The sequence below is a fragment of the Xenopus laevis genome, chromosome 6L, assembly GCF_017654675.1.
Source record: "Xenopus laevis strain J_2021 chromosome 6L, Xenopus_laevis_v10.1, whole genome shotgun sequence".
In the NCBI taxonomy this organism is placed as follows: Eukaryota; Metazoa; Chordata; class Amphibia; order Anura; family Pipidae; genus Xenopus; species Xenopus laevis.
Window position 1 is genome coordinate 86847127 of NC_054381.1, and position 11287 is coordinate 86858413.

Consider the following 11287-nt stretch of genomic DNA (forward strand, 5'->3'; position numbering starts at 1 on the left):
GCAAAGTATATTTAATAAAGCTTCTTATTGAAAAATATTGTAATATTGTATTGTCACAATAACGTTTGCTATTTACAATAACAATACAATTTTGTATTTCAATAATCAATAATTTCAATAATTTGAAATTAAATTCAATAGATATCAATTAAAAATACAAGTTAATGGTGTGACTTGAAATGAACACACAGGGGCACATTTATCAAGGGTCGAATATCGAATTTTAAATACTTCGATATTCGAGCATCGAATTGGTATGCTACGATAATCGAAGGCTGTCTTCGATCGAATACGTCCGCTTTCGATCGAAGGAAAACATTGTTCGATCGATCGATTCCATGCTACAATGCGAAGGTTTGCAAGTATCGAATAGTCGAAGATGATTGAAGGTAGCCTTTGCCCCACTTCTATTCGAATCGATCGATTCGAATTTTTCATGCCCCACTTCCTTTCTGCCATTTTTTACAAACAGGAAGTCCTCTGGAGGCCATTTTAGGTGCATTTGCGCCCTTAATGCGCACTTGCTATTTGGATGAGCCAGGTGGAGGAGGTTTCCAAAGTGCTGCCAACAAAATGGAAAGAAGGAGTGAGGAGGAGGAAGGCGAATGTGGTTCCAGCCCTGATGAGGTGCCCAGGGTGGCTACATCCCACACTACGTGGGATGTACGTCACCACAGGAGGGGGAGAGAGGGGGACAGGGGCTGGAGTGTCAGAGGGAGGGGTTCCTGGGCTGAGGTGGAGGAGGAGAGCCTGTCAGGTGGAGTGTCCCATAGAGGGGGAGAGGAGAGGTCTGGGAGTGGCAGGACTATGAGCTCCCCCAGCTCACGCCACGTGTCCCCCCCAACATCGGGGACACGTGGAAGGTCCTGCACCCCAGCCAGGGGAAGTAGGGCCTCCCCCAGGGCACGCCACGTGTCCCCCCCAACATCGGGGACACGTGGAAGGTCCCGCACCCCAGCCAGGGGAAGCAGGGCCTCCCCCAGGGCACGCCACGTGTCCCCCCCAACATCGGGGACACGTGGAAGGTCCCGCACCCCAGCCAGGGGAAGTAGGGCCTCCCCCAGGGCACGCCACGTGTCCCCCCCAACATCGGGGACACGTGGAAGGTCCCGCACCCCAGTCAGGGGAAGCAGGGCCTCCCCCAGGGCCCGCCACGTGTCCCCCCCAACATCGGGGACACGTGGAAGGTCCCGCACCCCAGCCAGGGGAAGCAGGGCCTCCCCCAGGGCACGCCACGTGTCCCCCCCCCAACATCGGGGACACGTGGAAGGTCCCGCACCCCAGCCAGGGGAAGTAGGGCCTCCCCCAGGGCATGCCACGTGTCCCCCTCAACATCGGGGACACGTGGCAGTTCCCGCACCCCAGCCAGGGGAAGTAGGGCCTCCCCCAGGGCACGCCACATGTCCCCCCCAACATCGGGGACACGTGGCAGGTCCCGCACCCCAGCCAGGGGAAGTAGGGCCTCCCCCAGGGCACGCCACGTGTCCCCCCCAACATCGGGGACACGTGGCAGGTCCCGCACTCCAGCCAGGGGAAGTAGGGCCTCCCCCAGGGCACGCCACGTGTCCCCCCAACATCGGGGACACGTGGCAGGTCCCGCACCCCAGCCAGGGCTGGAACTACATCGATGACCACCAGGAGGAGGCAAGAGGAACCCACACCGGCCTCACAGAGGAGGCCAGAGGAGGAGGAGGATATTGATGACGACGACGGAGATGAGGGCCCCAGTGGGCGAATGGGCCGAAGATTTACCAGTGAAGAGAATGCAGCGCTGGTTGATGAAGTCATCGTTCAATGGGATGTGTTGTTTGGATGTCGATCCCATCGCATCAATGCTGCCAGACGTAAAAAAAATCTGGCAGCTAGTAACGGACAAAGTCAACGCTGTAGGCACTGTACACAGAGATCGCAACACTGTGTACAAGCGCTTCAGTGACCTGAAGCGTTGGATACGGGCGAAGTTTGCTGCCAGGAGAGCAAAGGCCCAGAAGACCGGCGGTGGCCCTTTACCATCTTTGAGGCTGCAGCCTTATGAACGCCGGCTTCTGGACATTATGGGCAGAGAGGTCTGTGAAGGTTTGGAGGGGTCATTACATGACACAGACTGGAGAAGTAAGTACATTTTAATACACAACATTCTTACTGCTTTTATCCACATTCTTATCATTTGCCTAAATAACTCATTTCCCCTTTATCATTTAGCTTCTTTGCGTAAGTATTGCTCCTGTTTGCCATTAGAGGATTTTATGTTTCCAGGATTGTTGTTTGTTTTTATAGTAGTTAATTACGTGCAGCTGTAACATTGCCAAAAAGGCAAACGTTTATTAACCATTTCCCTACTAGAACAGAAATGTTTCTAAAGTGGATTAAAAGGGTCGTTGACCTTGAAGTTAACTTGAAGCATGTTATGTTATCATTTTAGACTGTCATATCATTCTATTCCAGTCTCCGATTTATAGGAATGTATGGTTGCTATGGTAATTTACATCCTAGCAACCACATTTTCAAAATAGTCTACTGTAGAGCTGATAAAAAAAAACACAATATTGTGTACCATAGGAAAACATTACTTTAAGGTTAACAAACCCTTTAACTTCAGTGTGTAAAAGTGTGAAGCAACAGATGTAGAGCCTACAGCACCTGTATTGTCACCTATTACATTCTGTGCTTCTCACATCATTGCAAACAGTGCCTTTGTGTCATGTATTTAACTTTTCAACCTTAGCATCTCCCTTGCAGTGCCCTGATAGACTCCACATGGACTTTACCATCTTGTTTCCTCGCCCATTACATTTAGTTATTATTTTAAAGGCTAACTTAAATATTTCAAAAACATGTTGTAGGTGTGTCCATCAGTCTAATAAACAAGTGCAATTGTAGTAGCTTATGACTGTCAAATTTATTTAGCACATTTCTTAACAATTGCAGCACCACCGCGGACAGCGCCACAACCCACGGACAGTGACCAGGACCAGGACCTTGATCCTCTGCAGCCCCAGGAAGAGGGTGAGGACGCAGATAGCCCTAGAGGCCCACAAGCTCAAGGTACAGACATGTTTGTGGCCAATGTAGTTGCTTCCTCAAATAGTTTACAACATTACTAATGTCCAATTTCACATTACAGAACATCGAGCTCCCCGGCGCGCCCAGTCGCCAGCCGTGATACCTGTGGTGCCCCCCAGACGTAAGAGCAATGTTTTCCCTAATAAGCCCTTCCTTTATTTGTCTGTATGTGTGTCACAAACATGCAAAGCACATTTACTGAGTCCCTTATGCAGCCTACTTTATGTGCCTCTTCAGTGTTAATGAAAAGCAGTAGGTTGTTAAAGACAGATTTTGGATAGAATATACATTTTGGGCATTTCCTTATGCGACCAAAGTGTCAATTATATCAGATTCTTCTGCTGCTCTGGCTCTGCATCTCTCCCTTCCTCTTCCTGTGCCTCTCCCGTTCTGACTGTCAGCCTGAAATCACCATACACCATACAGCGCTACTGCTATTTCACTCTCTCTCAGCCCCACTTTAAAATCCTACTGACTGTTGGCTCTGCTCAGCGTACATTCTCACCTGTTGAGTCGACACTTTTCTTTTTCCTTTTACATGGTCCATCTTGCTCCCCCTCACTCCAAGCCACCCACCGTCTCAAGTTTTACTCTGGCTCCTCATGCCTCATAGTAGTTTTCTCCCTCCATGCTGTCTCTGCGGTCTCCCTTTCCACTTGCAGGTTCCCTCTCTGTTCTTGCTCCCACCTCCTATACCACCCCTCTGTCAAGTTTCACTCCCCTCTCCCAGGTTCAATCACCACTCTCATTGTGTGTCTCATACTATCTCCTTAACTTGCAGCTGATGACAAACAAGGCAAACCAAAAACACATATATTTTGACAATATACAGATTAATGTTCTATTTCAAAACCAGTATTGGAATGATTTAGCCCCCCCCCCCCACACCCAAACATGGAAACACCCAACACCAATTTATCTTCTAAGATTATCTTTGTGAGCTTCCTTTCCCACCTTTGTTTTTTTGTTATGGGATATGGACATGTCCAATAAATGTAGCGATCTTTATATTTGATTTTTGTTGTAGGTCATGCTGCTGAAGCGGGTGCTGCTGCTCCTGCTGCCGAAGTGGGTGCTGCTGCTCCTGCCGCCGCTGCACCAATTGGGGGACCACCACAGGAGCAACCACAGCGACTGGGTGTGAGACATGGGGACTATATAGGGCTTCTGACTACAATAATTCGCCAGCAACGCCGCCAGGAACTCTGGATGCGCAGATGGTTTGCTCTCATACATGGCTCCTTCCGTGAAAGCATGCAGAGCATGGAGCAAACCATGGAAAGAAACATCCAGGACCTGGTGGCAAGTATTGGAGAACTGGCTCACCAACCACGAGGTTTTGCTGAGGGTCCAGTCCCTGGTCCTGCTGCTGCTCCCCCTCCACCCCCTGCATCTCCTCAGCAGCGCAGAGGAAGGGGGCGTGGAAGGGGACAAGGTCCTGTCCGAGGGGATAAGCGCAAACGTCCCTAGCTCCAGTCTGTGTCACTTCTCCAACTGACACTGGCCTCTTTGCCCATTTTATCCTGGCAAAGAACTTCGCCCAATTCACGCTTCAGGTGTGACTTTGTCCGTTACCCAGCAATGGGACTGACATCCAAACAACACATCCCATTGTTTAGACCATGCTGCATTCTCTTCACTGAGGGGTGCCATTTTAAGATCTATTGGCACCCTTTCCAATAACATCTGGAAAAGCACTTACAAACATCAAAGTGCATTTGCTCTAACATATTTGTCTATTTATGGTGTTATCAGCACCAAGGTGTGCCATATCTACCATCCATTGGCACCCTTTCCAATAACATCTGGAAAAGCACTTACAAACATCAAAGTGCATTAACATATTTCTATAGTAATGCTGCAGTGTTTCCCAAAACATTCACTTGGGACCAAAATGTTACATGTAAGGCTCAAAGAATTGAAATACTACTCTTTTGCTTGTGTATTTTTCACTAATTAGTTCAAACATAACATATGTTAACATATGCTACCTCTGGCCTACTTTGGCTACCCAGCACTCCTAATAGGTGCTAACGCCTACTACCTCCTCCTCCACCTGTGCTCATTCAATAGCAAGTCCTAGGTGTATGATATGCCTTATAGGCACAAATGGTTGTTACTTTGCACAAGAAGTTATGTTGCCTACCTCTGGCCTACTTTGGCTACCCAGCACTCCCAATAGGTGCTAACGCCTACTACCTCCTCCTCCTCCTCCACCTGTGCTCATTCAATAGCAAGTCCTAGGTGTATGATATGCCTTATAGGCACAAATGGTTGTTACTTTGCACAAGAAGTTATGTTGCCTACCTCTGGCCTACTTTGGCTACCCAGCACTCCTAATAGGTGCTAATGCCTACTACCTCCTCCTCCTCCTCCTCCACCTGTGCTCATTCAATAGCAAGTCCAAGGTGTATGATATGCCTTATAGGCACAAAGCCTTGGTTGTTACTTTGCACTATCAAGCATTGTTGGGTGTCCAACACTCTACCTAGCCAGCACTAATCTCATATTGTTGATGCTTTTCAACTGGCCAAATTGTCATATATTGACAAGTGTCATTTGTACATCATATTGATTGTTATATTATTGTTTTGGACACAAGCTTATCAGGGCCAAATTTTTGGATACTGTTTAATGTAAAGTTGGCCATAATGAATCCTGGGGTGCATTATCAATGTCATGCAACAAATGCTTTGTAAAATGTTTGTAAAGCTTTTGCCCTTTAGTGGTCTATAGGGGCTGCTATATTTTGAAATATATGTTGAGACCAAATTCCTCCTGTGCCTTCCAGCTAAGGTACATATTTAATGGTTTTAAATAACTATTGTGTGTTCCAAAAACAAACAAACAAACTTTCTACTGATATATATTGTCTTTTTATTGTTGTTCAACTGTTTTGGATTTTGACAAAGATTGTGTCAGTAAAGGCACTGAAACATTACCGGGTGTGTTTGTTTTTCTTTTTTGACAAGGTGCTAGTCCAAAATAGTAACATGGGTAATGTCATTTCAAACAAGAAAACAGAAGAAGCCATACCTGTGGATCAAACAAGAAAAATGCATTAACACAAATCTAAACAAATTTAAGTAGCCACACAAAAGCCTGTCATTGCTAAACAAACACTGCCACTTACTGATATGTTTTCGAAAGGTGACTCCACCCAGGTTCAAATGAGCCAAACAGCTGTCAGTTCATCACATCTGTCGCTTGTGTTGAGTCCAATTTAGTACTTCAGGAAAAGTTTGCACATGGAGAGGCTGCAAAGGCACACAAATAATATGGTAAGTTGTTAGCAATATCTTTTACAATTCCCTGAGTAATTCCTAAATACCTGAATAACGGAGTTTGAGGCGTGGCCAATCAGTCAGTGTCCATGTCTGTATCCTCTGTGGGCAAGTACCAAGATAATAAAGTAGAGTTTGACACACGTGAAGTATAACCATAACACAGTAGTAGGCCAGAAAGCTGAAATGACAAGTACAGATAATGGTTTCTCTTGAATATGTGTATACACATGTAAATTTGTTTGTCATCTCATCATTTTTCTGCTTACAGCATAAGATGTTACAGGAAAGCATTCACTGCTAGGGGCACGTCAGCACATCACCATCAGCAGGCTGTTCATTTGGAAGAAAAGTATAAAAAATTGTTTACTTTCCAGATATCCATTCCAAACAATTTAATTTCACATCAATCATATAAGGCCTAATAATCGAGATTGGTTATAAAGACCTGACATATAACACTCATGACAAGGCAAACATATTAAGGCCAAACAACTGACCTAGGAATTAATGGATTTCAGACATTATTGAGTTGATCTAGATCATGACATTACTAAACCTCATTACAGGGGAGCGCAGGAGTAGACGCATGCAGTTGTTTTCAATGGGGCTGTACAGATTGAGACGCAACATGGTAAATTTTTGTTGTGTTTGTGGAGTACAGTCCCATTTCAAACAACTGAATGCGTCTACTCCTGTGCTCCGCTGCGGCTAAACACATAAAAACAGAACGCAGGGGAGCGCAGCTTCAAATGCTCGTGTGAAAGAGGGCTAAAGGTTAAGCAAATGACCAGATTTACAGTGGAAAAACATGGTTTGAAAGGTAACTGACAAGATTGCAAACAATCACAAAAAATGCACTTAGGAATAGGGGCCCAAAAAAAATATGTACCACTATTTGTCCCTTGAGAAGTCTTAACTAGTACAAATTAACTATTTTTGTGTGGTTTGTTCAACTTACAACTAAAAGTGGTCACGGATGAGCCTTTCACGCACTCTTCTTCCCTCTGGTTGGTTGTCCCTCGGTCTGCCAACATACCCCTCAATCTCAGGTTCCAGGTCATCATCAATGTCTGCAGGTAATCCATGCTCCCTTGCCACATTATGCAGCATGGCACAGACAGTGATGATTTGTGAAACCTTCTGGGGGGAATAAAGCAGAGCTCCCCCAGTGACTGAGAGGCATCGGAAGCGAGATTTGAGCACCCCAAAGAGGCGCTCAATGATATTACGTGTTTTCCGATGGGCACGATTGTACCTACGTTGGGCAGGTGTTTGGGCAAACCTCACAGGGGTCATCAACCAAGGCAGAAGGCCATATCCTGCGTCTCCTAAAAATGTAAACAAAAATATATTATAGTAATTGATTCCAGTTGTCTGTTGTGTTGACTATTCCAATGCTGTAGTTATGGCCATTGTGTAGTCGAAAAATCTTTACAAACAGATCTACACACAAATTCTTGGCTGTTGGGGTACTTACTTTACCCCTTTTGTTAGCCAAACAACATTGGTGGCACAATAAAAGAGGCAATTCCCCCCCCCCAAAATGTCAAAAATTGTGTGTGTGCAGATCCAATAATAAATCCTCCCCTTAACACATCTCACCTGTAAACTGAATCAGGTGCCAAGAATTAAAATCCCTAACAAAGTTAGCTGATTGAACTAAACTACAGGTCCCAAGATGCATAGTGCATCTATTGTAGCCAGACTGAAAATAGGGCAACATTTCTTGAAAATACATACATATCACCTTTAAAATAATATTTGAAGTGTCTTTGTATGAAATTGCAAATATAACTTACCCACAAGCCAGCCGTCTGGCATTTCTCCTCGGGTGAAGAGGCCATGGAGAGCTGACTGACGCAGGATAGTGGCATCATGGACACTTCCAGGAAAGCCAGATCTCACACTCATGATGCGCATGTTGGAATCACACACCACCTGCACATTGATGGAATGGGAGCGCTTACGATTTCGGTAGCGCTCCTGCTGATGGCGAGGTGGTGTGAGCGCAACATGAGTGCAATCAATGGCTCCTAGGCAATTTGGAAATTGGCCAATTAGGAAAAAATCCTGTTTTAATCTTATCCACTCTGCCTGAGTTGAGGGGAAGGAAATGAGCCTTCGCGAGTGCTGCAGTAGTGCCCTGAGCACTTGTGCTAGTATCCTGCTAAAGGTGGGCTGGCTCATGCCAATGAGGTGTGAAGAAACCTGCTGGAAACTGCCAGTGCCCAGGAAATGCAAAACTGCAAGCAGCTTGCACATCCCAGGCACTGCCTGAGACCGTGCCGTCACAGGTTCAATGGCCTCACTGATGAGACCATAAACCTGCATTATGGCGGCACGACTCAGGCGGAACATCTTCACAACCTCATCATCAGGCAGCTCGTCCAAACAAAGTACAGGTCTCCTGAAGTGACGAGGCTGCCTGATCCTAGCAGGGCCAAGGTGTTCCTGCTCCTCATCCTGCTCAAGGGCCTCAAAAATGGCGACTGCCAAAAATTCCATTTTTACCAAATTCTTAGTCAAATGGCATCTGGTGGAGGGTTTTTATAAGTAAGCCAGTGTTTCCCAGCATTCCATGCAGCTTTTAAACATTTAACCATTTAGTGAAGTGTAAGGATAGATAGTGCCAATTAATCTTTGATTAAAAAAAATAGAACTAAAAAATAATGTTTTAAGCCATTGATACTTGAAAATCTTAGGTTATATTCTGATAGATGCAAAAACAAACATGTTTCTCGTGTCAGTATTTATTTTAATGTAATTCACCAAACCTATAGTGCAGCCAGAACTAAAAAAACAGTTTATAAAGTGATCCCTAGGTGTCACTATACACCCACAACAGTGGAGAGTACCAGCAAAGAAAATAGAAGAAAATCGAATAGTCGAACGATTTTTTACCTCGACCATTCGATTATTTTTCCTCGACTATTCGATCATCTTCGAATGTCGAAGTCCAAAATCAACTTCGGTAGGTCAAAGATGGGGTACAAATAAAACTTCGGGTGAAGATTTGACAAATAAGGTATCCTTCGAGTCGAGTCGAATAGGCGAATAGGCGAACTAATACATCCTTCGATAATCGTACTTGTCCACTTCGATTATCGAATTTGACTATTCACCTGATCGGAGGATTGCTCGACCGTTCGAATCGAAGGTCGAAGTCGAAGTAAAAAAACAGTCGAGGCTTAGTAAATCTGCCCCACAATCTTTGCTCCATTACTTGGGGGCAGATTTACTAAGGGTCAAAGTGAATTTGAGGGAATTTTCAAAGTAAAAAAAATTCAAATGAATTTTTTGGACACTTCGACCATCGAATAGGATTCTACGACTTCAAATTTACTTCGACTTCATTTCAAAGTAAAAATCTTTCAAATATTCGACCATTCGATAATTGAAGTACTGTCTCTTTAAAAAAAACTTTGACTTCAATAATTCACCAAATTAAAGCTGCCGAAGTGCTATGTTAGCCTATGGGGACCATCTACAAACTTTTTTAAAGTCTTCACACATCGAATAAAAATCGCTGGATCGTACGATAAAATCATTGAACGATTTTTATTCGATCGCAGGGTTGCCAAATTTGCTGAAAAAACTTTGAAATCGATATTCAAATTCAACGTTTTTTTATTCGATGGTCGAATTTCTAAGTTTTTTGTACTTCAAAATTCGACCCTTGATAAATCTGCCCCCAAGTCTGCAATATCCTGAAATTTTTTTTGATCTTTTTTGTCTCATTTTTTGGGACAGAAAAGTTGAACCTTTTTTTCAGAGAGCACTCGCAGGGCAAGATAAGGGCAGCTGAGGCTACAATTCAACGTGAAGAAATATAATTTAAAACTACATTATAGGAGTCTATAAAACAACTGAGGTGGAATGAGGGGGGCTCTAAAACTAAGATAATTTTACTTCAACATGAATGTAAACCCTTGTCTCAAAATACACATTGGGTAGGCTACTTACTTCACTTACTCAGGCGCTACAAGTTTCTAGGAGTACACCCTTCAGGTAGTCTAATAGTCAGTGTTTTAAAGTAATGCAGAGTAAAGGTTAAGTTTTATGTACATTGTTGCAATCACTATCTGAACTGGTCAGCTAGTGACAAAATGAGAAAGTGTGTGTCATATACATTGTACTCTAGTTTGTTGCAAGTTTGTAAATAATAATTTGAATAGGTTTATCTGACCTGCGGATGGTTGATTATCCTAGTAAATAGGTTGCTCCTTTTGTTTGTATAGTCTGACAATGAGGTAAGCAATTTGTTTATACATGTATATTAGAGAGAAGTAATAAGTCTGTAACTATTAGGTGTATTATACATTCATCAGATCCTGACAAAAGACATGGAAAAAACATGGCTTGTACTCGAAATTGCACCTTGCTCACTGTGAATGTGCCCTTTTATCTCTCACTATCCAAATACAGCAATTATTACAATGTAATTGATTTGATTAATTAAGGATCAATCAAATTTCATTGATCTTTGTTGCATCTCCCTGGAAAGCAAAGTTGTATTGATATTTATTGAATCCATTGAAGAAGAAAAAACCCAAAAATGTTCTAGTAAGATTAATTTATTAATTGTCTACCTGAATGAACATCAGTCACCATTACCACCATGTGACAGTGTGTCGTACCTATACCGCGCCACTCCGCTATTGGAAAAAAGGAGGGAATCTAAAATGGAATGCAAAAGGTACACATTGAGTAGTATTGACTTAAGATAAGTAATAAAGTCCATAGAGAAACAAAGTGTGTAAAAATGATATCTGGAGAGCAATATTGCAGAAGATGTTTCATTTATTAAAAAGTATGTTTTACACAAAGTTATTTTATCAGGAAAAAAATTATAATACATTATCATTTGACATTTAGGGGCAGATTTATCAAAGTTCGAAGTGAAAATTCAAATAAAAAATTTGAATTTCGAGCTAATT

General features: G+C 43.5%; 2 long non-coding RNA genes across 2 annotated transcripts; one reads left to right on the forward strand and one right to left on the reverse strand.

Moving 5' to 3' along the window:
- The first annotated feature begins 3019 nt into the window (after nt 1–3019).
- Nucleotides 3020–4129, forward strand: LOC121394679. Its single transcript, XR_005961924.1, has 3 exons — nt 3020–3045; nt 3125–3184; nt 4091–4129. It is a non-coding gene; the product is annotated as an uncharacterized LOC121394679 (long non-coding RNA).
- Nucleotides 4130–6002: 1873 nt separating this feature from the next.
- Nucleotides 6003–6727, reverse strand: LOC121394866. The gene is made up of 4 exons (XR_005962048.1): nt 6617–6727; nt 6395–6528; nt 6197–6320; nt 6003–6099 (listed from the first exon to the last, which is right to left on the reverse strand). It is a non-coding gene; the product is annotated as an uncharacterized LOC121394866 (long non-coding RNA).
- Between the last annotated feature and the right edge of the window lie 4560 nt (nt 6728–11287).